The sequence below is a fragment of the Crinia signifera genome, chromosome 2 (genome assembly GCF_055691185.1).
Source record: "Crinia signifera chromosome 2, ASM5569118v1, whole genome shotgun sequence".
Lineage (NCBI taxonomy): Eukaryota > Metazoa > Chordata > Amphibia > Anura > Myobatrachidae > Crinia > Crinia signifera.
Window position 1 is genome coordinate 340,152,832 of NC_139218.1, and position 17,239 is coordinate 340,170,070.

Genomic DNA, 17,239 nt, shown 5'->3' on the forward strand with positions numbered 1-17,239 from the left:
GTACGCATTTATTGAACATACCACTCCCACAAGAGGTGACCCATTAAAAGATACCTTTACGCACCTGTCTTGGTATACTCTATTGTGAGTTTGGTACGTCTCCTACTGCTTCTTCTATTTTTGGGATAAAAAGTCCAATTGCCTAGAAAACACCCACTCTCACCAGCTCTTTGTCCCTTGAAAAATAAATTCAACACTCAACAATGTTCAAAGTAACGCAATGTATGATGATGTAAATGTATGATGTCCTAAGAACTGCATCAGCGATACTTTGACCCCAGAGTAATTGTGATGCTTTGTCCTGCTCTAAACTCAATAATGTTTAAAAAGAAAAGACAGGGTTGTGTGGTTGATCTGCTATATTTGTTATTTATATATTAAAAGTTTCTTATATAGCACAGCATATTCCATTGCGCTTTACAATAGGAGACAGTGATACAACAAACTGGGTATTTAATATACAAGTTTAGGTGTTCTTTAATTGCATAAAGTCCACCAGAATGCAAAGTTCCTGGTGTGCTAGGCCAGGGGTCAGGATGATGGAAAATGTGAAAAAGAAAGAGGGAGGATATGTGTGGCCTCTACAGTGGCGATGTGATTGAATAAGAAGGGTCAATTTCACTTAAGTGGCTGGTTCTGGAATTTGATAAGCTGCCTGAAGAGGTGAGTTTTCAGGGAACGCTTGTAGGTTTGGAGACTGGAGGAGAGTCTTATTGTGCATGCGAGAACATTCCACAGAACGGGTGTAGCCCAAAGAAAGTTCTGCAATCGGGAATGGGAGTGAATAATGAATGTGGATGACAAACGTAGATCTTGTGACCAGCGAAGTGGTCGGGTTGGAAGATATTTTGAGATAAGAGAAGAGATGTAAGTTGGTGTAGTTTGGTTTATGGCCTTGTGTGAAAGTAAAATTATTTTGTATTTAATACAGTAGAATACAGGTAACTAATGAAGTGACTGACAGAGTAGCTTTGCAGACGATGAACGTCTGGCTAGAAATATTAGCCTCGCAGGTGCATTCATGATGGACTGTAGTGGTGAGAGTCTGTATTGGGGAAGGCCAATAAGGAGACTATTGCAATCATCAATGCGTGAGATGATGAGAGCATGAATTAGAGTTTTATCAGTGACTTGTGTAAGGTGAGGGTGAATTTTGAATATGTTTTTTTAGTTGCCTGTGGCATGATTTCAAAACAGATTGAATGTGGGGAACAAAGGAAAGTTCAGAGTCAAGGATAACACTTAGGCAGCAAGCTTGATTGGGGCAGGAGTGATTGTCATATTCTAAACGGTGATAGAGATATCTGGATGATAACTACTATTTATTGGTGGAAACATATGGTCTCAGGGGGTGTAAGGGCCAGTAATGGTCCTGTCTGGCATCTACACCATTCTGAGCCAGCCAGTTTGTAGGATATATATAGAGAGAGGAAATAGAGAGCGCTAATGATACCACCACCTTGTTAAGTCATACATCCATATTAGCATAAGGAATGTGACAACAACTTGAAATTTTTTTGCATTTTATTAAAAAATGTTTGTTCAGCTCAAGGTAGTGGTAGAGATCACAACACAGCATCCAACCCCTACGCGTTTCATCTATACAGACTTCATCAGGGGTTATACTGTATACTGTGAATAATAAAGGATGCCAATATTTAACAATGGGTAAAATCACCAAATATAAAAAGTTCATATAATAATAATGAATATACATACCAAAATTATGAATATACATATAAATAATTTTAAAATTGGTCCAGTCAATAAAGATTATTCGACCTCCAAACGGTTCAATACGGACCTAAATGCAAGAAATCCAAAAAGTTTTTTCAAGTGTAGTACAGATATATAAAGGGAGCAAGGAGCATGTCTAATATAAGAAATATAAGAAATAGTAATCTTACTTTGAATTGAAGATTTAAGGGGGTCAATTCTTTGAATTTCAGAAATGAATCTACAATAGATTCGGTGCCTGAGTAATAAGAATTAAACTAGTTCAATATCCAGTTCAATTTTTTTTAGAGGTGGAGACATATCAACCTATATGTCTAGTGTGCCTTTAAGAGAGGTACAGCTATGTGGGACTGTGTTTATTAGTTTTCATTTGATATAAAAATAGAGTAGCCCTTCATAAGTGGCCATTATCTTTATTGAATGGTAGCTTTACCACTTCCGGTATTTAAAACCAATTTATACTAAATGTAATTTTATATAATATGGGCAAAAAGATCCAAAATATACAGATATGTCCAATATAAAACCCAATATTCATAGAGAGTGGTGCAGTTTATGAGGTGCCTTAACTCTTTACATGTGGTGAGTCAGGTGCTGAAGGAAGCATTTGAAATCCCATCATACCAGGCAAGTACAATGTTTCATTCACCTGACATCAGCTCCAAATAAAACTGTTAAAAAAGTCCAGAGTACAGATGCATTATATGTGTCTTATTACCAGGAACTGGGCTCCTGAACCTGCTCCGGGCCAAAATGTACTTTCCATTAGATAAGGTTTATTTTAAAGTCCCCTGTGAGTGCCTTTTTCCCTCCCACATTTACATGGGAATGCCCAGTGTTTGCATGGGACACCCATGAAATGCTGGCGTTCCCGTGTTGGAACATCTCCACCACCCCCCTCCCTCCCAAATGTGAATGGCCCGGCAACAATGTAAATCACTGAGGCTGTTTGCAGTCGGGGCTTGCACATGTGCACAAATGCGGAAACCCCCAACATTGGGGCAGGGGTCGAATTTGGTTCACTGCAATAAAACCAGAATAGGCCCCAAAGTACCACCCTGAGCCCAAAATTAGCGATATTGAGCGTCCACACACTGCTATCTTTCTAATGTCCAAACAATGTATCGAATTGTTTGGATGCTAGTGAGTAATCGTTGCTCTTGTATACTCTAGTCCAATCTCCACGTCACTCTGCTCTAGGAAGGGGCATAAAGGTATTGTCAAAATGGTCTGAAATGTCATTTGCCGTACACTCTCCAAATCTCAGAGGGCGCTTGTCATCGTGCGTGCTTACCGAGCAGTGTAGGTGATATGTCATTACAAATTAGGGTATTGGCCCGACATCGATCCAGTGTGTCCCCAACTGATCTGAATACAAACTATTCCAGTTTGGCTCCTTAGCGGGATACATTTATCTTCCGTATTACACTGTAAATGCACCACACTAGGAAGTGTTAGGTAACAAACCATTTTAAATGTTTGCTTCAAAAGAAAGGTGCAGCTAAAACGAATAGTTTAAGTAACCTAAACTGAAATGGACATTGTGCTTTACCCCATATTTCATAGTAACCTGAACTACCATGCACTTCATTTGCCTGTGTGCATTTATGACATCCAATCCTGGGGAGATTAGCCTGACCCAGAAGGGAGATTTCTTTTCACAGTAACCTTGGCTTAACCTGCAGTCAGATGGTGCCAAATCACAGCCTGTAGTGGGAAAGAGTAGACTGAGGAAATGAGATGGCGCAAGATCTAGAAAACTGGCTTCACGCTGGATAGAGTTTGCAAAACATGAGCCTTCCGTCACTTTACATGTAGCTTACTCTGCTTGTTCACACAGGGCCACAGTGATACATCCATCCAAAATCCTGTAGGCTGCTATACAAGTTCAAAGAAGATGGTAGTATTCATTGGTCACTTTAATAACTCACATAAAAACAGTTAGCTAATTAATATCTAATCAATTCATAAATTAATACATTTAGGAAAGAAACAGCTAAATTAAAAAAAATTGTAAAGGAGACAAAGAGAGACAGTGTTAAAACAAACTGGGTAACAACAGACAGACTTGGGGGTTAGAGGGCCCTGCTGCAAGCTTACAATCTATAGGGATATAGGAGGGAAACACAAGGACAGCCACCAGTAATAGCATAGCAGTACCAACAAGTTACAAGTCCAGAAGGGAAGTTATATAATACATAAGTGCCTCAGAGGGTTATGCATGTAGAACTTAAATATGATAGGCTTGCCTGAAGAGGTGAGTTTTCAGGGAACACTTGAAAGTTTGAAGGATAGTAGACAGTCTTATTGTGCGTGGAAGGGCATTCCATAGGATGGGAGCAGCCCGATGAAAGTCCTGTAATAGTGAATGGGAGTTAGTGATCCGTGCAGAAGAGAGACGCAGATCTTGTGCAGAGCAGGGTGGTCGAGATGGGAGATATTTTGTGATAAGTAAATAGATATATGCTGGTGCAGTATGGTTAATAGCTTTAGAGATGTGAGTAGAAGTGTTTTATATTGAATACGGTAAGATACAGGCAACCAATGGAGGGACTGGCAGAGCGGATCAGCAGACGATGAGTGTCTTACAAGGAAGATCAGCTTAGCAGCATATAAAATGGATTACAGTGGTGACAGTCTGTTCTTGGGAAGACCAGTTAGGAGACTATTGCAATAATCAATGCGGGATAAGAAATTTAGTAGTGTCTTGTGTGAGATACGGTCGTATTTTGGATATGTTTTTTAGATGCATGTAACATGATTTGGAGACAGATTGAATATGCGGAAGAAAGGACAGTTCAGAGTGATGCTAAGCAACAAGCTTGTGGGGTAGGTTAGATTGTTGAGTTAGTAAGTAACAAGACATTGGTTCCCCCGGCACACTGAATAGTTTTAGCAACCAATCTTGAACACTACATGATAATAGAATTCAGAGATATTGGTTACATATACCTGCGCAGGTATATGTAACCAATATCTCTGAATTCTATTATCATGTAGTGTTCAAGATTGGTTGCTAAAACTATTCAGTGTGCCGGGGGGAACCAATGTCTTGTTACTTACTAAGTATTAACCCCTCCCTTGCATGCACCTAAAGAGTTTTACTGAACTAATTTGAGCATCTACCACTATCTGTATGTAGATTGTTGAGTTGTCAACAGCGATGGAGATATCAGGATGGTAACTGTTCTTAGTTGGCGGGAATATAAGTAATTCCGGTACTTATGTAATATCTGGGCTCCCGTTTTTCTTATGAGACCGCGTCCCCTCGCGGGGCTCGCTGCGCTCGCCACGCTTCGGGCACGGTGGCTCACTGCGCTCGCCACACTATATAAAATCAAATCCATGCATAGTTGGATAGTAGGGGTATGAAAAATGGGGTGCATTTAACATGGGAGCCCAGATAATACATAAGTACTGTAATTCCGTTTTGGAAATATTGAGTTGGCGAGAAGACATCCAAGATGAGATGGCAGAGAGACATTCAGAGACTCGGCCCAAAAACACTGGTGACAACTCTGGGGTTGATAGATTTGAGTATCATCTGCATACAAGTGATACTGAAATCCGAAAGAGCTGATTAGTTTGCCAAGAGAGGAAGCATAGATTGAGAAAAGCAGAGGACCTAAGACTGAGCCTTGCGGAACTCCGACTGACAGAGGTAGTGAAGAGGAAGTAGAGTCAGAGAAGCGAACACTAAAAGAGCGATCAGATAGGTAAGATGCGAACCAGGAAAGGGCTGTATCATTAAGACCCTTTTTAATGTCTCATCTTCAAAGATTTCATCCTGAAGTTCGCAGAAAGAAGTTGAAAGACTTGAAAGCAGCCATTTTAGTAGGTCAACCAACCAATCATATTAAGGAATAATGGATTGATCCTGTGGTTGCTCCAAACATTACCGTCTAGGACTCCCCCGGCAGATCAAGATCCACCCAAAGGGCGTGTCTAGCTCCATTTATGGGCGTGTCTCTGCTTAAACGCTTTGCAAGATATTTCTAGATAACAGTATTAACTATATATTTTGGGAAATGTAGCAAGTATTAATAATAATCTTGCTGCCGCAAAATTAGATCTGTTTGCAACTATTTTCTATTTACTTTCTTCAAACTCAGCATAATATATGTGATAATAAATTTGATGCTATGCAATAAATAACAAATGCAATTTAACTATACCTGTCTACTTTTGAAAAAGCATGTCAGGGGGGATGGTAAAGGTGACACCTAGAAGCGTGGACATGTACTGCTACATCTGAGAGGTGTGTCATAAAATAACTTACATCCACATGTAGATAATCCGCAAAGAAGTTAGGAAGATCTAATGTAATTGTTGAAGAAAATACATTGTGTTTAACACGTGGTTCCATATAAGTGGCCACGAGAAACCTTATTTAATAAGCATATAGCTATAGGGATTATTGTGCTCCAGAACCAATGCAGGGAAATTGCACTGATCATTCCATTTAATGTATACATCTCTGATTCCCCCCCTCCCCCTAAAAAATGTAACAACTGCATAATGTGGGTAAGGTGAAATCAGGGAGATTGCTAAACTCTTTAGGGAGATTACTACTATTTCAGGGAGTCTCCTGCAGAATGCAGGAGGGCAGGCAACTATGATATATAGTGACTACAATGATATACATATGTTAGTGTTGCTCACCTGTCTGTCTAGACTCTAGATAGTGCATAAATGATACACAGTGCAGGGATGATCAGGATATAACAAATAATGTCTAAGGGAATAGCAGGGCTCAGACAGAAATGTGACCCAGAGGCAAGTTTTAGATTTGCTACACATTGCTATTACAAGGTAAGCAAGGGGTTTGTAAAGTAGGGTCAGTAAACCAGCCAGGGATACACAGTAATCCCATATGGGAGAAGACAGGAGAGTAGTCAAAAGAGGTCAGATGCTGAGTTTACAATCAAATGTCTGCACAGGAGCAGATTCGCTTAGAGACGCAAAACAGAATCGGATGCCAGGTTGAGTGAATTCAGTGAGCATTCCTGGGAGGTAACGAGAGTGGCCAGCCAGACACGGTTATGTTGCGCCACCGCTTACACTGGAGGCTATGTTCAGATGGAGAAACTGCACTTAAAATAGGCTGGGGCAAGTTTAGATAGTTCAACAGATTTTGCAGTGATGGTGCGGTCAAAGCGATTTTCAGCCCATCGATTTTTCCCATTATTACTGTCCATACACGCTGGGCAAAATCACCCAGTGTCTATGGAACTTAAATATGCACTGAGATAAGATACCAATGGGTGACAGTAGAAATGTAAATGGTTGCGGCATACGCAGAACTGGGTGTAGCAAAAGTCGTCGCTTCAGCGTCCGACTCACTATTACCCCCTGAGTGCTATGTCGCCCTGCCAATACATTACAGTAAGTGGCACAAGTTCTGAATAAGTGCATAGGCAGTACAATACATATAGCTGACTGACGATACGGTTGGTTGCCATGCCTCAATCTCCTGTGTCGTTAATTAGCCTTTTATTCTCCGACACTAGATGGTTTGGGCTGTGACTGTTCTTGTTCAATAACATTTTTGTTGCACAGGACTGAAGTTTTCTGACTCAGTGATATATGACATAACTCAAGTAGTGTCACTGCTTTGTAAGACCTGCTGGCGTGCAATAGGTTACAGCAAGATACTTCAGCAGTAATTCTTATTAAAGGGTTTCGACAGTTTTATATCTTTAATTATGCAAACATCTTCTCCCAATACAGAAGGAGCTGGGCAACTTCCCGCCATGTTAATAATAATATAATATATAGAATGGGTCTGTGCCTTTGGAACTGATGCAGCTGCCCTCACCCACTGAGTTTTATATCATCGGTAATTAGAAATCCAACGTGGAAGGGAATATATATCTTCTGTTGTACTGTGCTCTGAAACACATTGCAAAGGTCTCAGCCAAGAAAGGTAAGTTGGCTTGACAGACCATGTGTAATATTAGAGAAGTGGTATGCTGGGAAACAGTCACATTACAAATGATTATTCATTGCCTTGGTTTATGGCACACTTGGCAGGTCTCATTTTAACATTTTCCCTGCTGGAAGAAGTAGCATTATCTTGTTTGATTTTCACAGTAAAGTTTAATATAGACGGCTCCGTATAGAGGGGATGCAGTTAAAATCCCGGCAGTCGGGATCCCGGCGTTCAGCATCCCAACGCCGGAATCCCGACCGCCGAAATCCCGACACTTTCTCCCTCCGTGGGTGTCCACGACAAGGGGGGGGCGATCCACGTCCCCCCTTGTCGGGATTTCGGCGGGCGGGATTTCGGCGGGCGGGATTCCGGCGTCGGGATTTTGAACGCCGGGATCCCGACCGCCGGGATTTCATACTGAATCCGTATAGAGAAAGTGCCACTCAGCTATAGCACTTGGGAGCACCCCATAATGAACTTTGCCTTCAGTAGAGCTGTTAGTAGATACTGGGTATGGGTAAAAACCGGATCCGGACAAGACGCCCATCTTAGTAAATTTCCCCCTTACAAAATCGTGCTCAGTGATGAATATAAGTATTTATGGGACTAAGTAAAAACCGGACCCGGACAAGACGCTGGAATGCCGGAACGGACATCAAACTCTGCATTCAGGTCCTGTCCGGGGGTGTCCTGTCCGGAGGGGGGGATGCCTGTAACAGCTGTCCCTGGTGAATGCTATAACAGGCAAGACACCCACCAGACTGGACACCCCCGGACTAGACACTACAAGCTCCAGATGCAGAATTTGATGTCCGGTCCGGTGTTCCGGGATCTTGTCGGGATCGGTTTTTACTTAGTCCCGTAAATACTTATATTCATCATTGAGCACTAGTTTGTATAGGGACTAAGGGGGAAATTTACTAAGATGGGAGTTCTATTTCACATAGGATGTTGCTACGGGCAACCAATCAGATACTACAGTGTTTATTATCTTCTACAAGGTGATAAATAAATAATACAATTCTGATTGGATGCCCATAGCAACCTCCCATGGGAAATGGAACTCCCATCTTAGTAAAGTCCCTTAGTCAAAGGGACACAAATGCGATTCCAACCTATAAGTATACAACCTTTGATTGCCCTATTTTTATTTTATTTTTACACTGAATACTATATATGTTTGTTTTAATAATTTACAAACTGTCTAAGTTTTTATACGCATGCATTAAGTATAAATACTGTGTAATAGTTGCACCCAATTCATCCATTTCTAGCGCTCCCCTTTTTGTTTTACTTGTACCCTCTTAGGGGTTTTGACATTCCCCAGTAGGAGCAGCTTGACACACCACCCCAGTAGGTGCCCATTTTTTCCTTTTAGCCGCAAGGCTAAAAGATACACTCTTTTTTTTCTGTGAACTCCCATCTTAGTACATTTCCCCCTAAGATACTGAGGAAGACATAGCTCCTTCAAGTTCTGCTCTTTATAAATTGTTCTTGTTCACGTTTCCCAAATAGGGGGAACCAAATAGGTAGTGCGGGGAATCTACTGTGCATTGTAAATAGATTCACCATCTCTAGAATACATATGTTTGCATTGCATTTTGGTATGTACGTTGTGTGTCAGTACACTGCTCTCTGCATAGATAGGAGGTTATTCAGGTGGGCCATTGTACATTTTGGACTAGCTCAGTGGTTCCCTTTTTGAATAATGGCACCAGAGAGTATCAGAATTCTTTTCATGGCACCCCTTGTCCTGAAAATTTTCAAAAATATGAAATTAACTTAATTGGGTTTCTATGTCATCCTTGGATTCAGTTAAGCGGTGAGGGACAAGATTGGCAGCCACCATCTCTGGATTTGACAATTAAATTGACCATAACTAAATTGAATTGGTTCTGGACCACCAGCCCAGGGTACCCCTGCATGTGTCAAGAGGCACCCCAGGGTGCCACAGCACAAAGTATGGGAGCCACTGGACTAGCTTATCCATGGCCCACCATTTAATACAGTTGCAACAGTGTTTTTTGGGGGAAGGTACTCAACCTTTTTATCTGGAAACATGAAGTCCTTGTACCGCAATCACTGATATTATTGAACACTTTCTGATGAGACTGCTGTAGAAGGCAGAGAAACGCACCAATAATTATAGACAAAGGGCCAGATGCACTAAGCTTCAAAAGTGATAAAATGGAGAGTGATAACCAACCAATCAGCTCCTGCCTAACATTTTTCAAACACAGTCTGTGACATGGCAGGTAGGAGCTGATTGGATGGCTATTTATCACTCTCCATTTTATCACTTTTGAAGCTTAGTGCATATGACCCACAGTCTGTAACATGGCAGGTAGGAGGAGCTGATCGGATGGTGTATAAATCTTGTTTAGATTATGATGGCGTAGATAGTTTTTATAGGTTTTTTTTTTCCATTATTAATTTTGCTATTATTAGTTGTATTTTTCAGATTATTATATTACTTTAGTGCCATAATAGTTCATTATCCGTGCAAGTATTCTGTATTGCACTGTCCATTTTGCATCCTCTCCATTTTTGGCCTTTGGCCTTAAGTTCTGGTAGACAACTGTGAAAGCAGCATCTTTGGTTATTACCTTTATTCACAATATCTGTCAGTGGGCTCTTTTTTACCTTTGTATCTCATACCTCATACCTAGAACTTTTATCACCAGACTCCTTCATCCCAGCTACTTTATACACTGACTTTTATTTTGGCTGGAGATAGCTGAATTCTGGGCAGGCACTAATGTCATGTGATGTCTTCCACCCACCCCATGCAAGCATCGACACGCAGCCAGTCGCCCACCTCAAGCAAGCATCGACATGCCTGCATTCACAGGGGTATGCCCAGCATTTCTATGGGTGCACCCATAAAACACTGGGCGTTCCCCTGCCCACCCATCCTGGAGCGAACGCACGTGGGCACATTCGTGCATCGAAGCGGGATCACGGCAGAACAGGCCCGACTTTAGAAGCTGTTAGTCCCGTTCTGCCGATAACGGCCATGGGTTGTCATGATCCTGGCCGCAGATCGCCAATCCATGTCTGTTTCCGTGGCCATGCCCCCTTTGCACGTCAGACATTGAATCCCGCTTGTCGTTCTGCAGTTGATCAGACTGCAATCTAGCCAGGATCACGGCTGTAGGGAGGGATCGACAGCCGTGCTCCATGCTCCTAAGTCTGTTCAAGCCAAAGCAAATAACAGAAAGGAAACACCATATAAATCTTTATGAAGTTATTCTCAACAGGTGCCAACATTGCCTACATGGTAATGGCAGCCCTGGTCTTGGAATCCCATGAAAATCCCACTATAATATTTGTATCAAAGCATATCTCTAAACAAGTAAACCTACGTATCTGTATTTAATTTTCTAAAGCTGGGTAGGATATCCTTCGGCACTCCAGCTGTTGCCTAGTTACATCTCCTTTATATTTAATAATTTATTGACAGCAAGCAAGCAGTGCATATTTCTTTACCAAGCATTTAAATGTAATCTGACTACCACCAGTAGAGGGAAATCAACAAAATAAATTTGCTCATTCAGATATGAAATGTTTACAAAAGACACAATGATTACATTATTTAACAATGGCTTAGTAACTGCAATTTATTACCACTCCATGGCAAAATGAGGATAGAAAGAAAAAGGTGTTTTACATCTGCCTGTTATATGATGTCCTGCATTGTGTTAACGGGAAGGTGATTGTCACCTTAACCCTTTGAATGCCAAGTGAATTTTTCAAAAATAGGTGTGAAAATTGCAGAGCAAACATTATTATTCTTCATTATGACCTGTAATGGTTACCATATATAGGAAATATAATCTTTTTTTAGCACAGCATTTTATATTTAAATTTATATAACAAATGTCAGTGACGCTGGCATTTTTGGCAGATATTTAAAATATTTCTTACAGAGATGTTAGCACTCAACATAGATGTCCGCTAAAGGCTATGAAGAATACGCTGTCAACCTTCATTGCAGTTTTACTTAGAACCATCCCGAGGAATCACTGTGAACCTGGGGTACAGACAATGTTTTTTTATTATGAATACATAACTATATTGAAATGAATGATGCTGTGTGTTCTCAGTGTTGTGCTATGTAACCGAAGCCAATATATATGTACTTGGGAGCACTATCCTTAACCCTTTGATTACCAAGGAAATTTGTCAAAATAGGTGTGAAAATTCCAAACCTTTTTTTATCATTTTATTAACCCTTTGAGCCGCCAACATTGATCCTCAAAATAACCGTTAAAATTGCCAGCGTCGCTCACAGCGACTGTTCTTTTTTTGGGTACAATATTTGACTACACTTCAATTCATCGACTTGGCGTCATGTATTCACATTTATTTATAGGTATTTATTTATACTAAAAACACAGTCACTGTGAGCGATGCCGGAATTTTAAGCGGATATTTTGAGGATCGCTCACAGCAATGTTGGCACTCAAACGGTTAAGCGTGTAAGCCTTGCATGATTACAGCGATACGTAACGTGTACCAACTGCACCTTTTATACTTCATAGTCAGTTTAGGGTTCGATATCTACTAAAGAGAGGTCTCCAACCTCTCAATATGATAGAAAGGATGAAAGTAAAATCATACAAGGTTTTGCTGCAGTCATGGACCAACGTACAAATGACTTCATGCTTAAATGCTTAGTAAATGATGGCCATTCATCAAACCTTGGCTCATTTATTAGATTAAAGCATGTTAAAAAGGCATACACATACATAAATTAAATAGATAAATTAGACCGGACTTAAAATGCCAAAGACAAGGAGTTTGGGTCTTTATTTTATCTTAGGATAGTTCAACGAAAATTTACATAAAGCACCAATTTGTTCCAGTCAATCTATCCACTGTCTTTAAACTTCCACAATATCATTTTCTTTTTAAAATATCACAAAGGGTAGACCACTGATCATTGGAAGTTTTTCTTTTTAAAAGCGTATCGATTTTTCTGTTGTGTAGAAAAGTATTCATTTTTCATTTTTTTACATTAACTCCCAGTTATGTCAATAGAGCTATTCAATGCCTCAAAACATTACTACAGCGCTGCTCTCTACATCCAACGTCACAACTTATTACAATAGCAATGACTCTTTTTAAAATATATAAATATTTTATTATTTTCCTTCTTGCTTCAGTATCATTTCAGTTCATTGGAAGTTGTCTGTGATGCTTTTCTTGGTTATTATTTATAAATCCTTATGGATTGCTGCTTATTATTTCATTATAATGTCTAGAAAAATAGTGAAAGCTACGGACCCATCAAGGTTGACACATATTTTTTCATTTTTTTAGGCGTCTAGATCTAAACGTCTAGTTCTGGACACTGTCTAAGTGTACGGCAGCCCCTTGCATCGCCCGCTACACTTGCAATGCTTCGGGCGCGGTGAACCGCTGTGCTCGGCACACTATTCTATTCTCCCTCCGTGCCCTAGTGGATGGTAGGGCATGAAATACCGCCTGTTCTGGAACCACAGTGGGGAAAAAATAAAAAAAACCTGTGTCGACCTTCCACAATAGTGTGCCCGAAGCATTGCAAGCGTAGCGGGCGATGCAAGGGGCTGCTGTACACTTAGACAGTGTCCAGAACTAGACGTTTAGATCTAGACACCTAAAAAAAAATTTAAATATGTGTCGTCCGTAGCTTTCACTATTTGTCTAGACATTATAATGAAATATCATAGCTATATCATAGTTTGGAGAGCAATAAAGTGGAGAGCAAAAAAGTACAAACCAATCTGCTCCTAACTATCATGTTACAGGCTATGGGCCCTATGAACTAAAGAGAAATATATGTTACTCTGCCCCACCTGCACTACACAAGGTTCTGCCAGATAGAGAACTATTTTGCTTTTGCGATCCATGCTAAATCAGGTACTGATTCCTCTAATGTCTGTCAGGAGCCAGGCAAGAAAAATGGAGTCTAAGGGGGGCATAAGGCATTCTGTGTTGTCGATTTTTTTATACAAACACATCTGTCCTGAAGGGTATGAAGGGCATACTACAGTGCTGGTGGTGCTTCTCCTCTTTACCATAACCACATTCAGGACCACCTCAATGAGCGGTTACTACAAAGATGGGTTGGCCATGTAGCTGCAGTTGATAAAGAAGTCCTGTGATGGCCACCACATTCAGTAGATCTCACCCTGGATAGTGTGGTTTTTGCACCACTTGCTGTGATGCTACTAACCAGTGCAACAACAACCATCACAGAAAGATTCAAAGTGTTTGGGAGGAACTTAATTGCCGGCTTCATGTGTGATGTGCTACATGTGGAGAATCACATTAAACATTTGTAATGTGTCTGAAAGAAACTTTATAAGTTTTTATTTTCATCAGTATTTCCTTTGTTCACCTGTGTCACAATATAAACTTGAGTAACAACTCACTTGGCAGAGGGTTAGGGATACGTTGTGGAAGGGTATGGTTAAAGATAGGCAATAAGGTGAGGATTAGGGGTAGGCGCTAGGGGGAGGGTTAAGGTTATGCACTAGGGAGAAGGTTAGGATGAGGCAGTAGGGGAAGGGATAGGGTTAGGCACTAGAAGTAGGGTAATGGTTAGGCACTAGGGGGAGGGTTAGGATGGATTGGGCACTAGGGAGCGGGTTAGGTACTAGGGGGAGGGTTAGGATTGGGAACTAGAAGGAGGGCTAGGAATGTGCACTAGGGGGAGGGTTAGGATTAGGCACTAGGGAGAGGGTTAGGTACTAGGAGGAGGGTTAGGATTGGGAACTAGGAGAAGGGCTAGGATTGGGCACTAGTGGAAGGGTTAGGATTGGGTGTTAGGGGGAGGGTTAGGATTGGGCACTGGGGGAGGGTTAGGCACTAGGGAGGGGGCTAGGATTATGCACTGGGGGAAGGGTTATGCACTAGGGGGAGGGTTAGGATTGGACTTAACATCAAGGTGTTAACCATTTCTATGTTGACAAGTCAACCTTCTGAACATGTTACCTTTAGACCCTGTTGACCTAAGTTCATTTTTCATCCTGTCGACATTTGGACTGTCAACCATTTCAGTATGTTGTTAGTGTTGATCATTTAATCCACATGTTTTTAAAACACCCCATAATGATGATCTTCATACTATAGACAAATAGACCGTGCACTTCTGTATTAACAGCATGAATTATATTGAGCTATGAAGAAAACCTATTTATGCTGCACAATAGCTGAGATGACGACATTGTACCAACATACAGGAAATCCCAGCCACTTGTCGTGGAGTGCGCAAAAGTTCATCTGTTGACTCATCCAGCTTACATGCAGTTCAGCTCAGCCAGGGAAAATGTAGAAACAAATGAAGTTACCGGATTGCAGTAGCTCTGGTCATTCCTATACAGTTTAAATAGATAAACTCTGGTTATGTCCCACAAGTAACCCTTTGTACCCAGTACAAGCACAATAGTTGTCATCTATTGATCATATTCCTGTAGCTTTACCTTTCCCAAAATTCATACTAGAGATTTCTGAATATAAGAAATGAGTGTATGGGATTTACAGTGTATGCTTTACAGTATACTGTAATTGGCTTTATAATAAAAGGAAAAAAAGAAAAACAAATTCTATTAAACCAATGGAATAATAATTGTCAATGTTAATTTGGCCACTAGAGGCACTGTGCAATTAGAGTTGATTTATTAACAGTTTCTTACATAACGCAGCAAATTCCATTGCGCTTTACAATTGGACACACAGGTTAAACCATTCCATGTAATAATAACAGTAATAGAGGTAGGAAGGCCCTGCTCGCAAGTTTACAATCTATGGGATATGATTTTATTCAATATTACTGAGTTTGTTAATTATGGCAAATAGGCAGCTTCTCTGTGCTGATTATTGTATAAATGTTTTGCTAAATGTTTGCAGAGAAATTATTGTACTTAGATATTTTTTTTGGTAATTCCCTTTGAGGGGTAGATTACCAAAAATGACCCCCAAAAAACTTTTATTTTAAAGATGTGTGCAAGGCACAACTATTAATTTAGGAGAAAGTATGTAATTGTCCAGCTTTCAGCAGTAGAATTGTAGCAATAACCCACTGGGGACTGGACACATATGTACTAAGTAATATAATGCTAATTTCTTGTAGCCACATATAGTGGCATTAATAAATATCTTTTTAGGCTGTTGAACAAATGGTTATCACTACAATCATGGCTACAGTAGGAGCTGTCTCAGCAAAGAGGTTGATAGTAAAGCTAGCAGGCTGGGCACTGCAGAAACTATTGCTGCTTTCAGACCGCATCTCTGGCTTTGACCCTGTATTTGGAAACGTTTCCAAAAACGGGTCTGCCAGATAAAACCCCTTTCACACCGCAGCACTTAAACGGTATATTACCGTTTAAGTGCCGATTTTTTGACACTGGCAGACCCGTTTTTGGAAACTTTCCAAATACAGGGTCAAAGCCAGTGCAGCCTTCAGCCCTCCCCTCCGTGCAGCTCCCCCCTCCTCCCCCCCCCCCGCGTGTCGGCGCCCCCCCCCCGTGTCGACTTACCCCGTGCCGGTACCTCCGTTGTGGATCCCGGCGCTGCAGCTCAGTATGCTCGGAAAGCACTTATGAAAAAAGTGTCTTCCAGAAAATGGCTGCCCCATAGGAAACCCTGTTTAAAAAAACTGTCTTTCGTATGGGGGCAGCCATTTTCTGAAAGACACTTTTTTCATAAGTGCTTTCCGAGCATACTGAGCTGCAGTGCCGGGAACCACAACGGAGATACCGGCACGGGGTAAGTCGACACGGGGGGGGGGGGGGGGCGCCGACACGCGGGGGGGCGCGTCGACACGCGCGCGGGGGGTGTCGACGCGCGCGCGCGGGGGGGGCTCCAGTGCTGTGAATACTTAATGAGTGCTCATTAAGTATTCACTGTGCTGAATTTAGGACCCAGCTCATTGGCTGGGTCCTAAATACCGTTTCAGAACCGATTTTGAGCCTAAAATACCGGTTCTGAAATGGGTAGGACCCTGCATTTTAACCGGTTAGAAAAAACGTTTTTTTCTAACCGGTTAAGTGGTCCTGCACCTTTCAGACCGCACACATTACCGTTTTAAAACGGTAAAAAAACGGCAATATACCGTTTTTAAAGTGCGGTCTGAAAGGGGCATATGATAACTAGGAGCAGGGAGGCTGCTGGGGAGAAGAGCTGGGGAGAAGATTCCTAATTAAGCTAATGGAACCAAACCCCTAAATGATAACATTTTCATATTGTAGCTTGGTAAGTTGGGCCAGAATTTTAACAAAAAGGTAATGACACTTTAATAGCCCTGATGTCTATATGATATTAGAGAGGAATCCCCTTTACAGATAAACTCCTTTAAGTGGATTGTACTGTGCTGAACCCAGATTTTTCTGCACAGGGATTATGGACTGCGTATACTAGCAGCCTAGCCTTGCAAACATGTCAGTGCCGCCCACATCTGCTCAGTAGTATGCAAACTGATGTGTATGAAAACACATCCCACCACATGCGGCCAAAGGGGAGAGAATACATTCGATGTTTGACGACCATCGAATGATTTTTCTCCCCTTCGGAACCAAAAGTTAG